The sequence below is a fragment of the Felis catus genome, chromosome B2, assembly GCF_018350175.1.
Source record: "Felis catus isolate Fca126 chromosome B2, F.catus_Fca126_mat1.0, whole genome shotgun sequence".
Taxonomy (NCBI): domain Eukaryota; kingdom Metazoa; phylum Chordata; class Mammalia; order Carnivora; family Felidae; genus Felis; species Felis catus.
In genome coordinates, this window is record NC_058372.1 from 118,245,189 (window position 1) to 118,264,031 (window position 18,843).

Consider the following 18,843-nt stretch of genomic DNA (forward strand, 5'->3'; position numbering starts at 1 on the left):
TTGCTCTAGCTGAAGCCTTCTGGGCCTCGGTCTTGGCCAGTGGCCTCCTAAGCCCATGACATGGGGCTTCTGGAATCTTTCACGGGATCCAAAGTGTTGTTCACTGCTCTGAACTCAATTCATTGCCACCCTTTATTCTCCCTTCCATTTCATGGTGTTTTCCACTCCCAACCCCCTAATCAGCATGTGCGTGCACGTGCACATGGAGGCTTACATCACTATCGAGGTTTTGCAAAGGGAAAGGCTGTATTGCTAAAGGCTCCAAAACACACCTGCTCCAAAAGCACAGGGAGAGAAATGATGATGGCATGCCTTCCTGGAATAGCAGATTTTTTCCCTGTGAAACTCAACGCACGGAAGTGATGTTCAAGGCCCTTGTTAACTTCGAAATATTATGTTTCTGCATGTAACTATGGGAATATTTGTTTTGCTTTGCTCTCTTCCTCACTGGTACACAGTGAGAACCAACCAGGAGGATGGATGGCAGGTCAGGAACCAGGAGACACTCTCACTGGTATGGTTGGGAAGGGAGAGGGGCCCTGATGCCCCAAGCCAATCTGCCGGCTGCAAGGCCTGAGCTACAAGGCTGTAGGGCAGTGAGGGCAGTGCACACGTGGCTGCCCTCCTTGAACTTGCGCATCCTTGAACTTGCACAGGAGGCTTTCCTTAGTGATGGGGGGCGTGGCCGCGCCAGACTGGCCTGGTCAGGTTCTCTGTGGCGTGTCCGCTCCTGCTGAGGTGGCAGATGGAGTGGCCAAGAAGTAAGCTGTCCTAATGGTTTCTTTATACGCACGTTTAGACCCAGATGAAAGCCTGCATACTGAACAGGGTATAAAATGGCTGATTTTCTTTCCAGCTAGAGCAGCTCTTTGCTACAGTTTCCTCAGCTGAGCTGAAAAGGGAGCAGGAAGCCTGAGGATTTATTTTGGAATGCACACACGCACTCACGGCACTAATTTATTTATACATACGCAAGCTTTGTGACATATCTCTGAAGACACTCGAGTCCTCAGGCTTGGAGCTGAAAGACAAGTCTGAGTGTAAACCCTTTGGTTTTTCACAGAATAAGAGCCTTTCAATTTGACTTCATTGATCAAAAAGCCAAACTATTATGGGGCACCTCGGTGGCTCAGTCAGTTAAGCCTCTGACTTTGGCTCAGGTCATGATCTCGCAGCCTGTGAGTTCAAGCCCCACATCAGGCTCTGGGCTGATAGCTCAGAGCCCAGAGCCTGTTTCAGATTCTGTGTCTTCCTCTCTTTCTGCCCTTCCCTTGCTCATGGTCTCTTTTGCTCTCAAAAATAAATAAAACATATTTTTTTTTTAAAAAAAGCCAAACTCTTATTAAATAGGGAATGTAGATAATTTAAACCAGAAAGCAAAAGAATCTAGAATTGCTAAATGTTAATATATGTGAATCACTTTGTTAAAAAAAAAAAATCGCTGATAAAAAACCGGAGAATTGGTATCATCAAAGTCATTGAGATCTGCTGGAACACAGGATGTCTGTGAATTAAAACAGGTGACATCCTGGGGTCTCCAAGACATGTTTCAGCTTCACCAAAACACACCCAATAAACACAAACAGGTCACTTGTTTAGTCAACTTGGGTCCGGGACAGTTTTGGCTATTTATACAGATACGATAGGAGGTCTGAAGCTTACATGGCCAACACTGAATTAACCACATGAAGTGACCCTGTGAAGGTGGCTGTGCCGTCAGCCCACGTCAGCTAGCAAAGTGGTACAGCGTCCAGTGATGGCACACAGCACATTGTCAGTGTGGATACGGGACAGCACTGCCTCTAGGACGTGTCACATCACTGAAGTGGCTTGTCACCCAGGGAGTTGGAAAAATCAGAGAAGCTGAACTCCGGGGCCTCCGGATCTTATGTGTAAAATGAGGAGATTGGAACAGATGGGTATTTCCTAAATGATGAACCATAAAAACTGGATTTGAATATGGATAAGTTTAGAAAAGCCTGGGCTTAGTAAATTCAATAGGATTCTTTATTTAATATATTTAAATTTATTTAATACATTGAATCTTATTTCTTAGACTTAATATATTAACAATACTATACATCCTCCTGAAAAGGGGATAATAAATTATGTTTTCCAAAGGTGCTTGAACACAGAATTCTTTGAGAAATGCTGAACTAGCAGGTCTAATTTTCCATAATTCCTGGGAAAGAATGAGGCCATGAGATACAGCGGTGGGGACAGAGACACTTGGCTTCTGCTTCCAGAGTCCCCTTCATGACCTCACAAGAACGGGGAAGCTGGAAGGGCCCCTGGGAGTCCTTGTGACAACGTCAGGAGTTCTAATTTTGCACAAGCAAATGACATCAGCCCTTTCTAATTAAGGTGAAATATGTTTAGGTAGAGCACATAATGACCTGTGATGTGATGGTTTAGTTGCTGAAAAGTTAACTCATCCCTTCAGAATTCTGGAGCCACCAATAATGCATCCCTTAATTCCAGTCCTGTTCTTTGTATCACGTTAAGATGCCAATGCCCTGGGAGAGAGACCCTTAAACCTAATATATCATTAATGTGTATGAGGCTGAAGCTGTCAGATCTTTTCCTGAGGGAAGATTTTGATTAAAAAAAAAAGGAAAGAAAGAAAATATGAAAAGCGAGAATATTGACTGGCATAGAGAGGAAAAAGGAGAAAAGAGGGATTGTAGAAATAACATAAGAGAGTCTCAGATTTTATTCTGTTGCATTGTCTCAGGTTGGCTTTCTGAGAAGCAGAGCCTCAGACAGGATTCTTGCGGAAGACGTTTGTTGATGGAATCCTCTCCAGAGAGAGAAAGTTGCAAGAGCAAGATATCTGACAAAAAGGAAAGGTAAGTCAAGACGAGCTATGGCCTGGCTTCAGCCAGGCCCCACAGGGGACACGCTGACCACAGCTGTCCCACAGAGTTTGTCATGCCCCGAGGAGAAGCCAGCCTTTTGAACCTCTGTGGGCAGTCACTGGGTGCCAACTGTTCTACCGTCCATCCCTGGGGCAGGGCATGACCTCCCAGGCAGGAGACTCTCACACAGCTGAAGGCTCAGCCTTTGTGACAGGGGAAGGTGTGAACCATCAGAGGCCAACACTCACACCAGCTGGGGGCATGGTCGCCTCAGCCAGATGACAGGATCCAGGGGGGCACTGGCTGCACCCATGACCCACCCGTTCAGAATCGGTCTGGTTTGCCTTGACAAAAGTTCAGGTGACTGGAATAGCTTATAAGATTCCTCATGTTCCTACACACTTTGGAGTCCTAAATGTTGACAAGAGGCTTCTCCACTGACGAGAGTTTGACATTTCCTTGGGGAGAAATTAACCACACTCCAAGCTCTTCTCTCAGTTCCAGAAATTATTTTTTTTAAGTTTATTTATTTATTTAGAACAAGTTGAGGAGGGGACGAGGGGGTGGGGGACAGCGGATCTGAAGCAGACTCTGTGCTGACAGCAGAGAGCCCGATGTGGGGCCAGAACTCATGAACTGTGAGATCATACCCTGAGCTGAAGTCAGATGCTTACTGAGCCACCCAGGCGCCCCTAGGTGTCCTCGTTTCCAGAAATTATAAAGAGTTAAAGGAATTCTGGTGATTTCCTGTCTGTCTGGATTATTTTTTCTTTCTTTCTTTTAAAAGGATTTTTTTAAAGGCCACCTGACATGCTCATATCCTTTTGAGCAATACTAAAGTTCTATATTGAAAAAAAAAATAGGTGTGGCAGGGGAGGATCTATCTTTTGAAAAGAAATGGCTGGCTTCATAGCATTAATTTTTTTCTTACAAATCTGCCTGAAAGAGAGAATGAAAGAAAACGTGTCTTTTAGGTTCTTTACCATAAAGCAATTCTAGACCAATTTCAAGGAGATTTCAAGGTAATCCTCAGCAGTTCTTCGTGTAAAGTAAGAGTAGTGTGCTTCTTATTATAAAGGTAATTTGATTTCCCTGATAATTATTAGTTAGCTATTAAGTCTTTTCTAGGGTGTGCCTTGGAGGACAGAAGCTTAGATTTTCTCTTTCAGAAAGCCTCCGGTTCTCTTTTTTATGGGTTCATCGAATGAGTGGGGTGGGGGGGGGTACAATTCTGCTTAATCCAATGCCCTGTCTCTGCTGGTGTTTGGCAGCTCATGTACGTGACCTCAGCATCCTGTGTATTTTCTAAAGTGGCATTTCTAGTCCTTTTGGAAATTCATCAGGGAAAGGTCCATGAACATTTCTAGAGTATCTTGTAAAAAACTGTATGCTTCTGGAATCCCAAGCATAAGAGCCAGGAATTGTAATGAAGTCTAGGTCAGTAGGAAGACAAAGAACACTCCTCGTGTGCTTCTGTTAAGAGGATTTGTCCATCACCTTCATCAGATCACATGATCTGTTTTATTCTCCAAGGGCCTTGCACAAAAGGCACACTTAAAGTAAACTACAAAATTCCACATCTTCCTGGCTGCTGGTCAGACTATATTCCTTTTGATGGGGTGCATGTGGTGGCGGGGTGGGGGCAGGGTGCAGTCAGGGGACAGGATGATCTTTCCCTTCCCATAATCTATGCTTTTAATTTTCCAGGCTTTGGCTCTATATTCATATTCAGCCCTTGGATTTCCAAAAATAATACTCCTCCCGGCCCCCTTCCCCAACCCAAACCCTCTTATTTTCTTTCTGAAAAAAGCCTGGCTTGTGTAAATAAAACATTGCCAAGGCTTTGCTTCTAAGCAATTTGGTCTGCTCTGAATTTACAAAATCCATGCAGCAATTCATTTGACTTCAGGCTCCCTCCCCTGGAAAGCAGTGTATATCTGAGTATTCTTGTGAAAGCCAAAACACAGCTTGAATTCTGGAGATGTGCAAGGAAGGACAAGGAAGAGCAGCTACCTACTGTAGCCAAACACTGGTCCCAGTACATCAGTACCTGTTTGTAGAATTAAATCGAATGCTGTGGACGTAGCTAGAGGTTTCCAGCAGGTATAGGGAACCAAGCCATCCTCACCAGCTGGCAGCACATCCAGGCCTCCCTGGAGGACTACACAGCACAGTGACTCATCCTTTGTCCTTCTCACGCATCAGAGAGAAAACAGAGGTCCTCAGATAAAATTGCCGTCAATCCCTGCCCACTCCCAAACTAACCCCAGTTGGTGCCCAGTTCTTCCCCCTCCTGACTCAAAACAGGAATCATTCCTATTTCCATCTAATGCTGATTCTGGAGAATGTCTAATTGTCTGTTAGGACATGAAGTAAGTGACTCCGTTTCTCTGACTCCTTGGCTGATTCAACATCTGTCACATCTGTCACTCCACCTTTGTGCTCCTCTGTTTTTGGCTCTGCTTTCCCGGTTCTGTGTCTCTAGACACAAGTCTGTCTCCCACTGGACTGTAAGCTGCTCAAGCGTGGAGACTGTGCCTTATTTGTGCTTACCTTCAGAACATACCATACTGCTTGCGTGTGATTGCACTCCTTACAGGGCTGTAGAATGCCACATGCTCCGAGGAAATTAATATGGGAACATTGCATAAAGTAGGTTGAAGAATGAAAAAAATATGTTGATGGGGATAACTGTGAGAAAACTATTGTAATCATTTAGTTGCTAGGCCAAGAGCACTGGACTAGCCAATTGTGGCGAGGAGAAGGACTGTGCGCAGGCTCGTAAGGAGGAAATTGGAATCAGAGAAGATTCCTGGTTTGCAAGCCATTGTCAGATCTTTACAGGGGCACCTGGGTGGCTCCATCAGTTGAGCGCCTGACTCTTGATTTTGGCTCAGGTCATGATCTCCCAGCTCATGAGACTGAGCCCTGTGTCAGGCTCCATGCGGATAGCACAGACCCTGCTTGGGATTCTCTCTCCTCCTCTCTGTGCCCCTCCCCCTGTTCATGCTCTCTCTCAAAATAAATAAACATCTTTATAATATTCATTCATTCATTCATTAAGTATGCAGTGCCCCTTCTCATGCCAGGCCCTAATTCTAAGGCCTGGAGATACAGAGATAAAACAAAATAAGAATATAAACTCAGAAGAATCAGATTTAAGTACTGCAGTCAATTGTTTTAAGCTTGCCAAGTTTGACAGGTATTGGTAGTTGGAAATCTAGGACTGGAGCTTTGGAGAGAGTTCAGATATTGAGATAAATATTTAGGAAAATATTATGCAAAGGGAACAGTTACTTTAGGATTCCCAAGGGTAATTATTGCAGGAAGGATTAAGAAGAAGATATAGTCTTGTGAGATCTTTGAAATATATATTTGGAAACATAAAGAAAACATCCTACAAACACTTAAGCAAGAGAAACAGAGGTTACCTCTTTGGAGGGAACACCAGTTAAGACACATTAAGGCAGAAGCTGAGCTAGTCATCAGGACTAGTCACACATATTCTGGTCTTCCCTTCCTTCTGGAAACATGATAGGATTATCTGTCCTCAATCCTCTTTGAATTAGGTGAGACAGTATGACTTGCACCCTGAGTGTAGTGTGCCTGACTCCCAGCTGGAAACTTTGAGAGACAGAACACAGTTTGCCAAGTGTCCTTCTTTCCTATGTCCTCATTAAAGAATATATTTAGATGAAGCCATCTATTAGGCTGGGTCCCTGAATGACCACGTGAGCAAAGCCACTTTACTGATCCGTGCTGTACTTGTAGCATGAGTGAAAAATAAACCTTTGTTGTGTTAAGCCACCTAACTTTAAGGGTTGTTTGTTACTGCAGCATTACCCAAGTGATCCTGACTGATACATAGGCTAAACTGCTATAATTAAGAACTCAAAAATCTGTATGCCACATAGTCCTTCATGGTCACAGGTTCCTTCCATTTTATAGCCTTCCCAACCTCCTTGTGTGTTTCCTCATTCTCATGGTCAAAAGTTGTTCACCAGCTCCACATTCACACTCCAGCCCCACGAAAGGAATGAAAGACAATCAACTTATTTTTAAGGAAGTGACATTAAAGTTGCACATATCACTCTTCCACACATTCCATTCATGAAAGCCTGGTCACAGAGCCACACCTAACAGCAGGGGTGGCTGGTAAAGGTAGTAACCAGCAGTTATGCACCCTACTAAATCTGGAGTGAGATCAATTCTTTAAAAAGAAGAAAATGGGTGGATACTGGTGGCAATTTACAGTGGCTGCCATAGGGTTCATGGCATGTCCAAGGAGCTAACATAAACGTAGTATAGCTATGGCTGGAGAATATAGTGAGATAGAGAGGGTGGCTCAAGGAGAGGTGGCAGGAAAAAAAAAAAAAAAGAAGAGATGGCAGAGATAAGTGAGGTCAAGATCAAGAAGGGCCTTCCAAGATTTATTTAAAAGTAATGGAAATCCATTGAAGAGTTTTAAGTGTGGGAGCAACACAGATCTGCATTTTAGAAGATTCTTCTGTTTGCAGGAGGGAGGATAGATTGAAAAAGACCAATTAGGCAGCTTTTGTAGGATCTAAGTAAGTAAGAGCTGGTAGTCACTTAACTCCATAGCAGAAGCTCTGGGGACAGGGAGAGGAAGATGAATTCCATTGTTATGTAGAATCCAGAATCAAGAATACTGAAAGGTGTGGTGAGAGCTATGAGGGCTGAGGGAAACCAGAGGGTTAAATATCTTCCCAGATTTTCTGGCTTTAGGATTGAAGTGGATAGTGCTATCAAATCCTGGAGGGAAAATTCTGGCAGAGAATCAGGTTCACTGGGAAAGAAACAAGAGTCATTTTGATCACATTGTGTTTAAAGTGCCTGTGGGGTGTCCAAATGGAGATATTTGGCAGTTAGTTATATGTCTATGGTCTTGAGTACAAGTGAGGGACCTAGGATAGATCTCAAGGATTGGGAATTGTTAACGTATGGATGATAATTAAATCCAAGGAACTGGTCAAAATGGCCTGGAGAAAGTGGGTTGGGGAAGAAAAGGGGAGCTCTGAAGAGCATCAACATTTGAGGAATGGGAAGAGAGGGAGGGGCCTAACATCATAATTGAGAAGAAAGTGCCAGAGGGAAGACGGAAGAATCAGGAGATACATGGCTTCATGGATGCTGCAGGAAGCAAGACTTTCAAGGAGAAAGTGAGCAGAAGTCTAAAATGTAATGAGAAATAAAGCAAAACAAGACCAGAAAACAGGTTCAGATAAAGTATAGTCCAAACAGTACAAGGCAGAAAGCAAACGAAACTTCAAATCATTAAAAAAAGAAGAAGAAGAAGAAACATGCAATAAAACGATTGAGTGAGATCAAATAGAACAGCTATGTCATAAAAGGAAAAGGGCAAAGCAAAGATTTTCAGATTATTTTTTAAATCAAAATTCAACTGTGTGCTGCTTACGTGATGCTTGACAGAAAACACGATATCACTAACAGTTTTTGATGGAATAAGCAAATACCACTGAGAGAATCTGAATACTATGATTAATAAATACTACAGAATGGCTAACTCCACAAAGAAGCCATTCCAGGTTCAGGAAATCATACAATGATTAAATCTGAAAGCCCAAAAGATGAAAAATGTTCTGAAAACATCATCAGGGTAAACTCAAAAGCGCTTAAAAGCAACAACAACAATAAATCACTCAGCATAGGTGGGTGAGGTGGCAGTGGTGGTGGCTAGGTGGCTGGGCAGGTGGGTTCAGGCGTTGGGGCCAACTGCTGCCAGGATTCTGCTGGAGGCAAACAAGTGCATCATTGAGGAGATGCTGGCACTCAATTTCGAGAATGCAGCCCCTCACAGCAGACCAGAAGCAGCAGTCACATGTGCAGATTTCGATGGAGTCCGCTATCGTATTTCAAATCCTAATGGAGACAAAACAAAAGTGATGGTCAGTATTTCTTTGAAATTCAGCAAGGAATCGAGGCACATAGTGCTGATGAGTTATTAAAGAGAGTGTATGGGAGCTTCTTGGTAAATCCTGAGTCAGGATACAATATCTTTTTTGCTATTGTGACTTTGGAAATCTGCCGGCATCCAAGATTCCACTGTGCATCAGGTTGGCATGTTGAAATGAAATTGTTTTGCCTCTGTCTTTGAGAAATACTTGCAGTTCCAAGAAGAGGATAAAGAAGGAGAGAACAGGGCAGTTATCCATGTAGGGATGATGAGACCATGTATGCCGAGTCTTAAAAAGACAGAGTCACAGTCGTCTTCAGCATAGTGCTTAAGGATGTTGATGATGTGGCCATTGGAAAAGTGTTCATGCAGAACTTCGAAGAAGGAGGCAGAGCCAGCCATACAGCCCTACAGGTCCTCTTTAGCCACAGGGAACCTCCTCTCGAGCTGAAAGACAGATGCTATCATGGGTGACAACACTGGCTATCTTAGCTTCATGCTGTTCCCTCACTACACCAATGCCAGTCTTAAGACAACACCATGTTCTGGGTGATTCCCACGTTCTGGGACTATTTGCACTACCACATCAAGGACTTTCAGGCCCATATTCACACAAGTATGCAGGCAAACACATTCCTCAAGGTGCTAAATCATGCATGCCCAGGTGCCAAGAAAAAAGAAGTGAAAACAATCACTGGGAAGATGTTTTCATCCAGCTAACTCTTGGGAACAGGATGAGGAAGTGGCTGGCAACTGAAGGCTGGAACACTTGCTACCAGATAATGTAGCTTTAAATGTTTCACCTCTTCGGGTTCTTAAGGGATTCTCCATTTTGGTTCCATTTTGTACATGTTTGGAAAATAATCTGCAGAAACAAGATGCACTTGCAAGGAATTCGTAGTTCTCAGGAATTAAAAAAAGGAAAAAGAAAAGGTGTGTGTGTGGGGGGGGCGTGTGGGTGGCTCAGTTGATTAAGCATCTGACTCTTGATTTCAGCTCAGGTCATGATCTCGTGGTTCATGAAATCAAACCCCAAGTCAGGCTCTGTGCTGACAGTGCAGAACTTGCTTGGAATTCTCTCCCTCTCTCTCTACCCCTCCCACATGTTTTTAGGGGTCATTTTTAATGACCTCTGATGACCAAACCAGCCTTTGGAACATTCTCTGTCCTCCTTCTGACTCTACTTGTGGTGTGTCCATGTTCATTATAATCTCAAAGGAGAAATAAAACTTTGTAAAAAAAAAAAAAAGCAAAAATGACAACAAGAAACCAATCTTACTCTGAGCATTTTGGTAACTTTTTTTGTGTGTACTTAGCTATACTTTAAGTAGTTGCTTTGTATGAGATGGTTACAAAGGCCAAAGATAAAGGTGTTTTTTTTTTCCTTTTTTTGTCAGTGAAGTTGCTGTTTATTTATTTATTTTTCCGGCCTGTTTCATATATGTGTGAAACAGTGTTGTCCAACGATAAACTAGAATTTTATTTTTCTGAATTGTTCTAAAAAAAGCAATTAACTGAAATGAATTATAGATTGAAATGTAAAATGCAAAACTATAAAACTTCTAAGAGGCAACATAGGAGATAATCTAGGTGATCTTGGGCTTGGCAATAATGTTTTAGATACACCACCAAAAAGCATAATCCATGAAAGAAAAAATTAATAAGTCAGATTTTATTAAGATTAAAAGGTTCTGTTCTGTGAAAGGCTAGCTAAGAGAATGGAATGAAAAGCTTCAGACTAGAAGAAAGTCTTTACAAAACATATCTGATAATATACAAGGAATTCTTAAAACTCGATAAAAAGAAAACAAAAATCCAATTAAAAAGTGAAGAGAAGAGGGCATCTGGGTGATTCAGTTGGTTGGTGTCCAACTCTTGATTTTGGCTCAGGTCACGATCTCACAGTTCTTGGGTTCGAGCCCTGCATGTAACACCACACTGAGCCCTACATCAAACCCTGCATTGGGCTCTGTGCTGGCATTGGCCGTGCAGAGCCTGCTTGGGATTCTCTCTCTCTCTCTCTCTCTCTCTCTCTCTCTCTCTCTCTGTCTTTCTGCCCCTCCCCCACTTGTACTCTCTTTCTCAAAATAAATAGATAAACTTTAAAAAAGAAAGAAAGAAAAATTCAAAATCAATATTAGCAGGTCTGTCTCATGTCACTAAAGAAATCCCCAACAAATTACTCTCAGAGGCTAAAATTTAATTAATGTACCTTTTTGTTAGATATTTTTGGTACTTGTAAAATGTACCCTTAGTTAACTGAAAGAGTTGTATTCTCAAAACAATAAAAGTCATTTTCCAAACATTATAGCTTTTACTTTGGAAACATTGAGCTTTAGCTCTTATTTCTAATAGTTCTATAAATAGCAGGGCCAGGCTCTGTTAAGATAATTACTGTTGTGTGACAATGAATCATGTTGCCTGCACATGGAAGAATGCTTATTGTTTTGCTCTTTATGCATTCAGCTCATCAGAAAGTGATTTCAAGTGCTTTGGGTTCAGGGGGCCAAGGAACACTCCTTATAATCCCAGTAAACATTGTTATCAGACACAGGTGAAGAATGTTCCCACAGGTCCCATACTGATAAGGAGCTAGTTCTCTATTAAAATCAATAACTAGGGTTATATTTGAATTCAAAGAGCTTAGTTCATAACAGTACTTAATACCAGGCCATGGCATCAAAGGCTGAGTAAAGATCAGCAAAAATGAACAAACTTGCTCCTTTAGCAGAGTTTCTATGAGGTGCTCCTAACAGAATAGCCACAGCTATTAGTTTAAGCCCAGATGTACAATTTATTAAGAAGGAAATTGATGCAAACTTTACCTTGAATGCCCAATGTGCTATTAAATTAAAATTTAATTAAAATTAAATTAAAATTAAGTTAAAATATGGGGGCGTAGAGGTTTACTTATTTTTTTAAAGCAGCCTAGATTGTACTATGTCCAAGCAAATAATGGTATTGTTAGAGAGTAGATTATGTTCTTTTTTAAAGAATGTTTATTTATTCATTTTGAGAGAGAGAGAGAACGCAAGCATGAGTGAGTGGGGAAGGGGCAGAAAGAGAGGGAGAGAGAAAATCCCAAGCAACAAATCTGACAGTGCAGAGCCTGACATGGGGTTTGATCTAAGGAATCCTGAGATCATGACCTGAGCCAAAACCAAGAGTTGGACGCTTAACTGATTGAGCCATCCAGGTGCCCTTAGATGTATGTTCTTAAAAAGGTCTGGAGGCAGAAAATGCTTCCTGGGCACTTAATTTTTCTAGAGGTTGCCCTACCAACTTGGGAGAATTTCTGAATTTAGTCAGAAGGAAACCTTAGATATTTAAAAACATTTTTCAGCATTTCATGACTGTTAGACAATAAACAGACTCATCAAATATCATTTCCATTTGAATTCAACCTCCCTCAGTTGAGTCAGCCTGGAATTTTGACCTGAAAAAGAGCTGAAAATATTTTATAAGCTTTGGATGTATGACAAGTGGCAGCAAGGGCCATGTTTATTCTCAACATCATGAAGGCTGGCACTTACTGTCCACAGGGCCGGCACCAGGCTGAACACCTTGCACACTTTTGTCATTCAATCCTCAAATCACTGTGTGGTCAGGGCTATTGTTAGCCTTACTTTAAAGTTGAGAGCCTTAGAATTTGAATATTTCACTCCTGAATCCAGAGCCTGGCATTTTCACCAATTCTATCAATGAACAAATGTAAAATGTACATCTGAGCAAGATGATAGATATATGGGAGACGTGGAGAAATTTATCTTTTATCAGTCCTGTGGAAGCATAGTTGACTCCTTTGAAGGAGATCAAAGGTCAAAGGAGTGGTTTGGAAGAATTGACACATTCTTTTTTTTTTTTTCTTCCAGATTTCCCATGTATGTCTGACCATGAGCAGTTAACACCCAGCTCCTTACGCAGCTCTATTTAGATCCTCATCGGTCATTACCATTCCTTTGTTTTTCTAGCCGTTTGTCTACCAAACAATTCAGCACATTGGATTCCCACTCTCAGTGAAGGATCAATAGATAAACAAGGCAGGATGCCTGTGTACTTGGGAGATACTACATACCTAGTAAGGTAAGTGGTACATTTAAACACAATCTATTGGTGGTGCAGTGCTTTCTCCTTCCTAAACATGCTTAGTGTTCATTTGGGGTTCATATACGCCTTGTGATAGATCTTGGTGTTTACATTTTCAAGTGTGTGCACCTCTTACTCTCTGAGATGCTATAAACCTCTTCATGTTTAAGCAAGGTGATGCTTTACTCCAGAAAATGCTTTCTCCAAAACTAATCATCTTCTCAGACCTGACTAATGTGGCATCATATTTACAGATATTTATAGCAAAGTCTAGAAATGAAAAGAATTTATTCTAGGAATTAAAAAAGCATCAGCTTTTGATAGTTGCAATGCTTAACACTATATGACCAAGAGACAACCACAAATCCAAAATATTACATTAAAACAGATCAATTTGTACCAAATTACAAATCTAAACTGATGTAATAATTTCACTGTATGTGCGAGAAAGTGAACAGATATTTTTGTCTCAAGAATTACTAGAATAATTTACAAGTGACATTTTACAAATAGGACAGGTATATGGATTTTTACTATTACACAGTTAGAAATTTCAGATCCTTACCAATCAGCATTTACTTTTGTATGAAACTGTCCTAAGGAGAAAATCAAATATGGGAACAAAAAAATTAAGTATAAGCATGTTCAACATAGTATTATTTATATATTACTAAAAAAAACCCCACAAACTTTGGGATAAAACCAAAATAACCATCAAGAGAAGAATGGACTATTAGGTAGGCATACAAAATGTTTTCATGAAATAATAATATGGAAAATGTTCAGTTAAGAAGAAAAGATAAGGACTACCAGACAACAATGATAATGATCTCAATTCTGTAATAACCATGCCCCCCTCCCACCTGAGCTGAGCAGCTATATTTATTTTCTGTGGCTATGACTCATTATTATCCATTGAATTTAGGATTAGGGTTGAGATAGAAAAATACTCTTCTCTGCTGGTCACAAATGTAGCAATGTGCACATGGAGGTAGAGAGAGAGAATAAGAGAGAGACAGAGACAGAGACAAAGACACTAGTAGAAGCCTGGATTCCTCATAGGTTCAGGTGCTGTATCTGGGCCCTTACTGGTACCACTTCAGTTCTTTAGATTTCCATTTAGGCTGATGTCTTTGCCTTGAAAAATTACTCACATTACATACAATTAGATAAGTAAAGAAAATGTATACATTTCATCTTGAAAATAGACCTCATATTCCTTATAAGCTCCGTTGGGTATTGGGAAAACTGTATTTTAGGCATACCCAGTAAATGCAGTGTAATCCAATTATAGCTGGCGCACAGGGGTGCAAGAACACCTGGCTCCAGGTGTCCCAAACAGACCAGGTTGGGCCACTCGCATCTGACAAAGTCCAAAGGCAGACAGATGAGTGGTGGTAACACAAGGAAAAAGTTTATTTCAGTGAGGCCAACACCAGGATGACAGCGGACTAGTGTCTCAGACTTTCTCCAAAGTGCCAAAAATACTACCAGGTTCGTATAAGGAAAATGTGGGACGAAGGTGGGTGGGTGCGTGCAGGTAGACAGTGAACGTTTACTCCATCATTGTCTTGGAGTAAATCATGGGCAGGGTCTTGCTGGCTCTGGGCAGTCCTTATTGCCTAAGGGGGCAGTTTCTGTTCCCATCAGGGGATGCTTTGCCCTCAGAGTCTTCTGCCTGAGGGAAGTGACGGCAGAAAAGAAGAACCCAACTAAAAAGTTTGAGGTCAAAATGGAGGCAGCCGAAGTCCTCTTTCAAAATGATTTAAAGAGTCTCTGCAGATAACTCATAAACTATGGATGACTTAGTATTTTATATTTTGGATTAGCTCCCACTCACTGTTTTCTCCAAAATGCTGTCTGAGAATTTAGAGGGCTTATGGCAATTCAGGGTCCTGCTGGCATCCACTGCTGAAACATGAAGCTAATTTAGCTCCGTCTGTTCTGTCTGGTTTAGTTAACCTGGTAAGCCCTACCTACCAATCCATATCTTCTTCAGCTTTGTTCTTGCTGTGGTCCTCTGATATTTGTGTCTCCTATTCTAGTGGTACATTCCTCAGTTTCAGGGTCTCTTTTTCTAAAGATGGTGATGTCTTCCACCAAACATCTAACCAACTGCTGGCTCATTTCTGAATAGCCTTTGGGTGCATTCGGGAGAAATTGTGGGATCCCATTCTATACCACATAGAAACTGAGGATGGCTTGAGAGAGCCAAATGCAGGCCCACTCTACTTATCTCAGTAGGTGATGGGGGTCACCTGTGAGATGACCTCTCCTATACTCCCAAATGGAAAGTGGGCAATGGTCCCTGCCCTCGAGTCCTCTCTCCTGGCTCCTCCTCCTAAGACTTTGGCCATGGAGGAAGCATAACAGTATGTCTCACCACGGACTTGCTTTCCTTTTCCTTTCTTCTTCTTCTCACAAGTTACCAGAATCAGAAAGCGTGGGCTATCTGCCCTTCCTTCTTTCCAACATCCTTTTATATCATATACTATGCCTTCTACTGGTCCTAATCAACCTCTTCCCTTCCCTGGGACTATGGGAGCTGATGGGACCTGAGGTGAAGGAGAAATCAGTCTCCTGATAAAGGAAGTATCAGGATCAAAAGATATATATAAGAATGAATGAAATGAGTTCTTATTGCTGGAGAACCAAAAGACTGAGTTACCAGGATACACAACAGTATCCAGAAGATTATTGTAGATCTGTAAAGACACACACACACACACACACACACACACTCCAAGACCCTTTAGATCACTAGCTCTGCTTTATTTAGATTTGAAATATGGCTGTGCTCCTTGTTAACTAGAGTCTTTGTTATAAGAAATTCAATAAAAATAGCATAAGGTGAAGCTTCTCAGTGCTTTGAAATGTGCATTTCTTCTTCTGAGACCGCTTCACATCAGTCTTGGCTAGGCTTTCTGCCAGTGTTTTGTTGCAATTACTTGACTCCTGTAGATTAGATAATGACCTCAGCTTCCTCACTGAAGAGAGACAAAAGATTCAAAAATATGCTCTGAAAGATCTTTATAGCTACATTGCTTTGTGATCCTACAAAGGCTGAATCTGGGGGAAAGTGGGAGAAAGGAGAAAATCGTCTTTCAATTCTCACTTTCATCTTCTCCACAGTTCTTTTTTTTTTTTCTGAATGAATCTGGTCAACCTTCATCTAACTTGGAAGAACTTTAAATGCTTTTCTCAGTTTTTCTTCCCAGTCCTGTCGCATTAAGGGAGTTATTTAACCCCTCAAGTGTAAAACGATGATTATAATAGTGTGTATGGCAAAGGTTGATGTGAAGGTTTGAACAGAAATAGAAAAGCCTTTAAAATCCCAGAGGGACTCCAGACACCAATGGTCCCAGGACTGTTCGGGCAGGGTTTCTTGCTAGAATCCCCAAACCAGACCTTGTAGGAGTTCCTCACTTTGCTTGCTCTATGTTTTTTTTTTTTTTTTAACTTTTATAATGTTTATTTATTTTTGAGAGAGAGAGAGAGCTGAGAAGGGGCAGAGACAGAGGGAGACACAGAATCTGAAGCAGGCTCCAGGCTCTGAGCTGTAAGCACAGAGCCAGACACAGGGCTCAAACCCATGAACTGTGAGATCATGACCTGAGCCAAAGTCCGGCGCTCAACCGACTGAGCCACCCAGGCACCCATGCTTTATGAGTTTCTTAAATAATCTTCCCTGATCAGGAAGTCGAGTATGGTGAGATGAAAAGGTTTAAAATCAGTTGATCAGTGTCCTGAGAAGCATGAGTTGGGAAAGGGAGAAGATTTGAATTGGGATATGGAGGACAACCTCCTTCCAGGGTTCTCACCAGTGCTTTGAGCTAGAGCAAGTCACATGGCCTCCCTGAGCTCTAGTTCCGAAGTGCAAACAGTAACCCTGCTCTTCCTGGGAAGATCGTTGCAAGGGAATAGACAGAAAACAAAACAAAACAAAAACAAACAAAAACACAATAAAACAACCCCCTCAACCCCCCCCGATCACCTGAATGGTGAATGAACATGTCGGACAATAACCAACTGCACTAATAAGTATGGAAATACACAGTAAAACAACAAGGTATGATTCCAATTGCAAAGATTTTGAAGTATGACTATATTGAATACTGGTCAATAAATGAGGAGATAGGAATTCATAGTCACTGTTATAGAGTTTCATTGACATGATTCCCATGGGAATAAATTTGTTTATATTTAGGAAATTAAAAAATGTATCCTCTTACAACCTAAAAATTCTACTTCATGTGTATTCTAGAAATATCTTTTATGTACAAATACAAAGAAACCTGTATGAGGATATTCATTTGAATACTTCTCATAATAACAAAAATTGGAAACTCCAAATATATGGAAAGGAGGAGAGATAAATATTCATATAACTAAATACTACACAGCAGGTAGAAGGAATGAATGCGATTATATACAGTATCTATAAAATAATGTACTTTGACATGGATAAATTTTTTTAAGTATTTTTTAAAATGTAGTTTTGAGAGAGAGAGAAAGCACAAGTGGGAGCAGAAAGAGGGAAGGAGAAAGAATCCCAAGCAGGATCTGCACTTTCAGCCCAGAGCCCAAAGTGGGGCTTGAACCCACAAACTGCGAGATCATGACCTGAGCCGAAGTCGGATACTTACACAACCGAGCCACCCAGGTGCCCCCAACACGGATAAATTTTAAAAACCTAGAGTTATTGTCCAACTATAGGCATAAAGTACTATTTACGTAAGTTAGAAATACTATTTCTTACAAAACAATACTATATATTATTTATACTATTAATGGATATATATATATATACATATATGTGTATAAACTAAAACATATATACATGTACACACAGATACACACACACAGCTGAAAAACGGACTGAGAATACATATATACAAATGAAACGATAATGGTACTGGTTGGCTCTGGGGAGAAAGAGGGTAAAGAGACTGGAAATGGGGATAAAGCAGATTTCAAGTATATTATAATGTTTTCTTCCTTTGATAAGAAAGAAAAGCAAACACGAGCATATGTTAACAGTTCCCAATTCTGTACTTGGCCACATTTTTAATTTTCTTAAAATAAAGATTATCATTATTCTTGACTCATACTTAGTAGTCATTATTATGACTTCGAACAGATTTATGAAATCAAAGAAAAATAATTCAAATGAACCCCGCATTTATGTAATTAATTTATAGAAGCAACATAAATTCAATCTCACAGGCTTCCCACTGGCAGATTTTCAGGAAGGAGAAACAAGAAGGAAGGCACAGGAACAGGTGGGGGCGCTGGCCGTTCCCCACGATGACGTCACAAAGAGCACAGGCCCAACCTCCCCCCATGCTTCTTTTACAGACTTAAAACTGCTCATTCTATTCCTTTGTGATGTCTTTTAGCGCTCCTTTCTCTTTCAAGACCACTTTGGATGATCACATTAAAGTGACCTTATCTGGATAAAGATGCTGAGTTGGGGGGGGCCCAGATTGGCTTTGCACCCCACACATCACTGGATATAGACTGAAAAACCATCTACTCTGCCACCCCTCTAAACAAACCTCATATTTATTTTCTTACGAAATAAGCTTGCAGTACTCCCTAGTTTACATATTTGTCAGCCATTCTGCAGAGTTTGAATGGCATCACTCAAGGATTTGTTATTAAATGAGAGAAATATTGAGGCTAAGCATAAAAGAAAAACAGCAATTTCAATAGGTCAGTCATCACCTTTATTAGGCCATGGGGCTTTCCAAAGTGAATTTTCAACCAGAGCTGTCTTTTTAAAAACATGTTTATTTATTTATTTTGAGAGAGAGTACAAGCAGGGCAGGGGCAGAGCCTGATGCAGAGCTCCACCTCAGGAACCATGAGACCCTGACCTGTGAGCTGAAATTAAGAGTCAAATGCTTAACTGTGAGATCATAACCTGAGCCGAAGTCAAGAGTCAGATGCTTAACTGACTGA

General features: G+C 41.1%; 1 pseudogene; it reads left to right on the top strand.

Moving 5' to 3' along the window:
- Positions 1–672: 672 nt before the first annotated feature.
- On the top strand, positions 673–9,513 carry LOC101093360 (annotated as a pseudogene).
- Positions 9,514–18,843: the final 9,330 nt, after the last annotated feature.